This window comes from Pygoscelis adeliae, unplaced genomic scaffold, assembly GCF_000699105.1.
Source record: "Pygoscelis adeliae isolate BGI_AS28 unplaced genomic scaffold, ASM69910v1 Scaffold79, whole genome shotgun sequence".
NCBI lineage: Eukaryota > Metazoa > Chordata > Aves > Sphenisciformes > Spheniscidae > Pygoscelis > Pygoscelis adeliae.
The window spans coordinates 1,748,806-1,755,879 of record NW_008825532.1 but is presented as its reverse complement, the minus strand read 5'-3'; the positions used below and the strand labels follow the sequence as shown (position 1 = coordinate 1,755,879).

The 7,074-nt window shown below is 54.8% G+C and overlaps 1 long non-coding RNA gene across 1 annotated transcript; it reads left to right on the top strand.

Annotated features, from left to right (window-relative positions):
- The first annotated feature begins 3,025 nt into the window (after window positions 1-3,025).
- LOC103923322 lies at window positions 3,026-5,283 on the top strand. The gene is made up of 3 exons (XR_663925.1): window positions 3,026-3,069; window positions 3,716-3,893; window positions 4,814-5,283. It is a non-coding gene; the product is annotated as an uncharacterized LOC103923322 (long non-coding RNA).
- The last annotated feature ends 1,791 nt before the right edge of the window (window positions 5,284-7,074 follow it).

Genomic DNA, 7,074 nt, shown 5'->3' with positions numbered 1-7,074 from the left:
GACAGTGAGGCAGGGCATGACAGTGGGGCAGGGGGTGTGGTGGTGGGGTTCGTCCGGGACTAGAAAGCCCCGCTCAGTTGGGCAAGTTCACATTTGGGCTGATGGGACAGGTGGGTTGGGGGGACCCTGCTGTGGGGTGACACTAGAAGCTGAGGGAGATGGAAATAATTTGGGGTTGGGTTTGGGGAAGGCAGGGCTAGTGCCAGGATGGAGGGGCCGGGGCGGTGGCTGGCCGGGGGCAGTGCAAAGACCAGCCGCGTGGGGTTGGATGGGGTTCGAAGGCTGCTTTGGGAGGGTGAGCGATCCTGGCACCCCATGGGGAGCCCGTGGTCCCTGGCAAATGGAGCCGGTCCAGCCTCTTCTTCTCGCTGTGGATCTTGGCGCAGAAACCCCCAAATATTGCTGGGATCCTGCTGAGCGGCTGGCAGCCATGGCTACGTGATGCCAGGAGAGCCGGCAGCCCCCCTGTGTGCCGTGCACGTCACTGGCGTCTGTGGATCCCCATGACCCATACCTATGCCCCCCAGCCTGGCGAGGAGGTGCCACCTCTCTGTGTGCCCACCACATGGGCTCGAGGTCTGTGGGGGGCCGGCACCACGCGTGCACCATATTTTACCAGCACGATTTCCTCCTTTGGCATCGGTGACGGGAGTGGGGGTGGAGACGGGGGGAGCCCGGGGGAGACACAAATGTGCGACTGCAGCATCCTCACTCACGGCTGCATCCCTCGCGCCTCCTCATGGTTGCCTTAGCAACCTCCTATCGATGGGGTATTTATAGAGGAGGCGAACGCATGTTGGGAAGCCAGAGGGGTGGACCGGGACTGGGTGGGTGTCTGCTAGGTCAGTCTCCAGCTTCAGGCTTCTCTCAGCTTGCGTGGCTGTGCGGAGGCAGGAGGGATGCTGCTCGCCTTGGTGTCAGTGCATGTGGCGGTCCAGCTTTTCCTGCTCATCAGAACCTGGGGAGGTGGTTAGGAAATTTGCGCGTGGAAATAAAAATAAGCGTCTGGGATGTCTGCCCTTCTCGCAGGCATCGCTTGTGCTTGTAGGCTTGCATATACCTGGCTTATTGTTGCACTGGAATAAACCGTCTCTGAGCTCTGACACTGGGTGCATTGGCACAGATACTTGGGAAAAAGTTAAAGATAAAATATTCCTGACGCATTAAATGTGTTGCCCGATGTATGATGTGGGTTATGGAGCTGTGGGTCCTGACAAATCTGGTCTTGAATATCCTTATTTCTGCGTCTCTGTTCTCTTGTCTTATCAAAGGGGGAGAATGCCTGTAACAACGAGTGATACAGAGGTTTTGTGTGGAAACTGTGGCAAGTTTTCCATGCCGTGTGTTCTTTTGTCCTGTGGGTTTGGGTCTCTTTGTAAAAACTGATGACAACAAAAGCAGGTCAGGTGGTCCCTGCTCAGCTGATGCAGCCTGTCGGGGATTGCACGAACCCAGGGGCCTCTCAGCTGCTCTCGCATCCCCCCAGGACGGCTCAGAGAAGCGGCGTTGGGTGCGCAGTTTCTTGAGAAAAGGCCTCCTGGTGCGGGCTGTGGGGTGCAGAAAGCGGCAGACTCCTCCTGTGTAATTCTGGTGCTCTGCTGCTTTCCATTGCTCCTGCTTAAACTCCAGACTGAGGTCTGCAGTCTGAGTTTCATAAACTGTTGGAAAGTAGCTGCTTTCTGCCTCTGGAGACAGCTCCAGGCTTGCTTGGCTTCTTTTGGTGCAGGAACCTCAGAAACCACAGGAAACCTGGTGTTGGCAGGGAGAGGTGCTAGACTTACTGAGAAGGTAGCTGTTGGTGAGGTGCGGTAGTGCCTGCTGTGGTGGTGTGCATCAGCCATCCTGTGTGTCTGGATCACCTGCCTTTTACGTGAAATGAGAAATGCATTTCTAGCCCCGCTGACCCCGTGAACGGCCCTGTGCTGTCCCTGACCTCGCTCCAGCTGAGCGGATTCAAGTGCTTTTGGGATAACTGAATATCTGAAGTCCTGGACCCAAGATCAGCGTGTGGTTTAGTTCTTGCTGTTTCTAACCACGTTTGCTCCTTCATCTACAATAAATCCCTGTAGGAGCTGGTTAGTCCTGTCTCCTCTGTCTCCTGACAGAGTTGTGGCTTTGCCATAGCAAGGTGTCACACAAGGCAAAAGGAAATGAGTTTGCCCAGGATAGTCTGATCGGTGGGGCATCGAGCACAGGGAGAACACAAAGCGTGAAAAACAAGTGAGTGAAACTCCTCCTGCAAGCAGAGAGGAATATACTCTGCTTCTGCAGGACTTTTTTTCACTCTTGTGGGGTTTCGTTTAGTTTAGTTTTGCTTTTGAAGCACAAAAGGTGCTTTTCCAGCTGGAGAGCTGTTGTCCTGGGTGTGCAGGGAACTCTGTCACTCTTGCTGCTGCCCTTAGCTTGGCCCAACAACCTTCAGGAGATGCATATCCTTTTCTTTCCTGCTGTGTAGTCAGCTTTATGGCGGTGGAGAAGACAGTATGGCCCTGTTTATTGCAGGTTATGGGTAGGAGTTGCAGAAGTGAGAACCGGCATGGCTGTGAAGTTGATTTAAAACAGGATGACTGCTTTACCTGTATCCATCAATCTCTTGTGAAAGGGAAGAGCACCAGGTTGCTCCCAGCAGCTTCTAACGTGCAGGTCATCTCGTCTGCTGATGAGATATGGGGACGCTCCATCCAATTCTTCCCTTCCTACTTCACTTGTCTGCAGCCCTCTGGGCTTCTTGGGCAGGGCCCTGGCCCTTCCTGGGCTGGTGCAGCACAAGTACGGCAGAGACCTGCCCCAGGCTCTTGGAGAGCTGAGGGTGCCCTGCGCCTCTCCAGTCCCTCCAGCGATGCGATGAGTGGGGAGGCAGTGTGAGTCCTTGGCTCTCTGAAGAGGCACTGCTTGGCTGGGAACTGTCATGGGTCCACCAGACAGCACCCTGCTTTCTGCATGAATGTGACCCTGGGCGATGGAGGTCTTGGGCTTCAGGGGGTGAAACTTAAGCTGTCAGTGACTCTCCTGTTTTCTTCCCTGCAGGTAGGCAGGAACCTCCCGTAGCCGAGTGAGGCAGCATGGCAAGTAAGTGTTCCCCAGTCAAGATGGAGAGGTGGCGGTGGTGCTGGAGGAGAGAAGGGGGATGTTTGGCAGCCACCTCTCAAGGAAGGGGTGCCTGTGCTTTTTGGGGGGTGTTACTGTCTGTGGGGAGCAGATGCCATTGGCTGTTATCCCTGGATGAGGTCTGAGGTCCGGCCTGACTTGTGCTTCTCTCTCCCCTGTGCAAGGTGGGAGTCAAGAGGAGGTGCTGAAGGGCTGACCTCTCCGGGACTCCCTGTACGCTGCAGCATTTCTTTATTTGCGTGATGCTTGCTGTGCAAGGCTCTTTGGATTGACTGGCCCCTCTGCGGGGGTTGCCGGTCTGCACTGACATCTCCTAGCAACGGTGCTCCTCATGGCCCATGACTGGCATCCCACGAGCTGCCCATCCTGGGGGTCAAACTGCCTTGTAGCCTGTGTAGCTGGTGGCACTGGGGTTCTGCATTCCCAGAGGATGGGCAGCTGCCTAAGTTGGCCCCGCCGGGAGCTCACTGCGTCTTGGCATCTGGAGTGCCTGGCAGATGGGGCTGCTCGGGGCAAGCGGCTAAAGCTGGGCTGAGACTGGCGAGGGTGCAGGGTGGAGGATGGCGTGTGGCTGTCCTCAACCCTCCCCCTTCGCTCTGCCGGGCAGCCTGCGTGGAGGCTGCATGCAGTGATGTGATGGGAGCTCAAGAAGGATGGCAGTTGTGAACGGGGAGATGTAGAGATCTGGCTGGGATCTCGGGATTTGCTTGGGGTGTCGCTGGAGCCAGCTATGAAGGTGGAGGCAGTAGCCACGCTGGGCAGGAGGAGGACTCCAGGGATGACAGGTATACCTTCTTTCATTATCTGCTGTGCTAGGTGGGGGAGGGAGCAGAGATCTTCAGGCAGTGCTTTTAAAAGGCAGTTTTAATATTCTGTTAATGAGGAGGGTTCCCAGCTGGGTCCCTGCCTTCCTCCACTGCTGCCTTTTCTCTCTCCCAGAGCTCTGGTGCTGGCTCACCAGCGCTTACTGGTTGTGGAAGGTGTCCCCTGTGGTTGCAGTGTCCCCCGCCAAGCAGTCCCCTTCGTGGTGACCCTGACGTGCAGGAGGGCGATGTGGTGGTCAACATGTTCACCATTATGCGCTCTGGCAGTGTGCAGCCCTGGCTGTCCCTCCACAGACGCAGCCGCATGTCATTCTGCAGAGAAGCAGCCCCAGGGTTGTCCCCACAAGCCAGGCAGCAGAGCTGTGGGGTAGTAGTGTGGCCAAGCCTGCCTGCCATCGGGGGTCAGCAGCACCTCAGGAAACCCAGCAGGCATGCAGTGAACCCAGCCCTCGCTCCTGTTCCCCCGCCTAGAGCTCTGATCTTTCCTGAGCACCGGTTCTCCAGCTGGTGTGGGGAGACTTGGAGAGGCACAAGGGGTCAGTGCTAAGGCTGCTGCCCTGCGGATTGGGGCAATACCTGCTCAGCTGTCTGCTCTTCATGTCAGTTGGGGATCCAGGCTGGAGATGAGAGTTGTCAAGGCTCTTGTTTCCTGAAGGCCATTGGTTTTCCTGCTCTGGTCCCCAGGCACGTGGGAGCTCTTTGCACTTTCTGTGTAAAAGAGGGGAGGGAGCAGTGACTTAGTTTCTGCTCTTCTGCCATTTCTAGGTCCCTGAGGGAAATTGGATGTGGGGAGAGGCACACGCCTCCATTGCAGCATGCTTTCAGTTGGGACATTGCTCGTGATACAATGCCTGTGTGTCTGTTTTTATTTCCCACCATAGTGGCCAGTTCAGCATGGCAAAGCAGGGTGACTGGTATCTGCAGGGATGGAAAACCCTGACAGCGAGATCTGCGGCCAAGCTTGTTGCTCCAAGGTGTGCTGAGGAAGTTGGAAGGAGGCTCAGACTCAAGTGCTGAGGAGGGGAGAGTTGATACTGCAGCCTGATCAAGGTGGGAGGCAAAGGAGGTGAGGCCGGACTTCTCCAGCAAAGGATGGGACGTTTGCGGAATGTATAGTGTCTTTGTAAAATTTCATCTCATTCTGGAAAGGCTCAAGAGACGGTCGGCCTGCCAGCCTGCTCCCTCTCCAGCCAGGATAGCCCTCCTCAACTGCGAAAGCCAAGGCAAGCTGATCTCTGCCCTCCTGCAAGACGCCTTCTGTGCCTCTTGAAAATGCTTTTTCAGTTGTCCTTGTAAAAAAAAAAAAAAAAAAAAAAAAAAGCTTTGCATAATAAAGTCAATTCTGAGGGAAGGTCTCTGACTCACATCATTCATGCTGCTCTTCATTCACACCTCAGTGGTTCAGCCCTCTGCAAACTCTCTCACTGAAGCAAGCCATTAATAAATCACGGGGGAAAATGCACCTACACAGCACAAAAAGAGCACAGTGCCTGCAAGCATGGGATGGTGTAGCACAGTAGTAGTTGCTTACGCCATGATCTTGTCCCTGCCTTGATATTTACAAATACTCTCACAAATACCTTGCTGTATTGTTTTAGGAGCAGGATACATGAAAGGTAAAGCAGAAGGAAACCTGCCGGTCTCTCTGGTAAAAGGCTCCTAATGAAAGAAGTTGGTAGCTTTTCACTGTTATGTTTGATCTTCACCAGCCTCCTTACTGAAGGAGTATTTCTGTGTTACAGCCAAGCTGGTCTAATGGGAGACTCCATCTGCCCCCTTGCTTCCTTGTCCTGCATCTGTTGATGTTGCTGCAGTGTGAGTTGGTTCATCTCGTTGATCCAATGGAAGACTGAGCCTGAGGGTGAAGGAGGTAAATAGGTTTCTGCGGATCAGCCAGCTGAACCGATTCATCTTCCTCAAGGGAAGCGGCACAATTATGTGGCTTGGTGGGAAGAGATGGTGCCAGCCTACAGCTGAGTGTGTTGAGCTGCATTACAGAAACACTCTTATGAAATGCTGCATGGGATGTTTGGATCCTGGAAGGGTCATGGTTTGTGTGGAGTTTCTGCTTTCTGGGCAACAACTTGTTTGCCTCTCCTGTGCTGCTGCAGGTCCTGGTAGGTACTTGCTCCCTGCACCCCATGGAGGTCTCCCTCCTGCAGAATATTGGGGGAGAGGCTTTGAAAGGGCTGTGTCTCTTGCAGACAGGAAGGTGCTGTTCCTGCTCAGTCTGGCTTCCTGACTGCATGCTCTCTGCGAAGATCTGATGTGGGCAACATAGTCTCCCAGGCTTTGGGAGCAGAGGAAGGTTTGTGAGGCCTCTGCACCAAAATGCAATAGGGATGAGAATGTGATGCCACGTGAGGAGAGGTTGCTCAGGCCCCTTTCAGTATCTGACTCATGACCCCCCTGTGCTGTCCCTGTGTGTTGGGGATGGTTGCCCTTGTTGGGCCTGGGCCTGGGAGAAGACACATGGGTTTCTCTGGGACCTGAACAGAGTCTCTGAAGCCACCTGAGCTTGCATGACTCCACAGCAGCTGGCAGCAGGGACACCAGCTTCCAGCAGGCTGGCTGCTCTCCTGGGGGGCTGTGGAGGTGTGAAGCAAGAGAAGAGGCTCTGGGGTGATGGACTGGGGGGGACTGTGGAATGATGCACAATTCAGTGTGTTGTGAGTCCATCTCGGTGCTGGCCCCATGTCTTGGCAGAGAGGCCTAGCTCTGTGTCCCAGCCCTGCAGGGTCTTGCTTGCCCGGTAGTATCTCCCTTGCCCTGCAGCAAAGGGGCAGCAAGGTGAAATCCTGTCAAGGGCAGGAGGTTGAAAACAAATCTTTTTGGGGTCTTCTGTCTCTTCTTCAGCTGCCCTTTGTGGTCTGCAGCTGCCACTTCTGATGTCTCTAGCATCTCAGCCCTGCTGGAAGGATGCTTCTGGTGCCATATGTTTCCGGACAGACCTCAAGAGCCCTGCACCCCTCTGGGTGTGCTCTCCCTCAGTGGGCACTCTGTTGTGCTAAGTGAATTGTAGCCCTGGGCTTTTATTGTTTGGGATTCCTGTATTGCCAAAATCCTGTGGGAAGCCAGGTGGGAAAGCCTGGCTGGGCAGAGGCCAAGTGTGGGGTTGTCCCTGCTCAGCATGTCTCTGCCT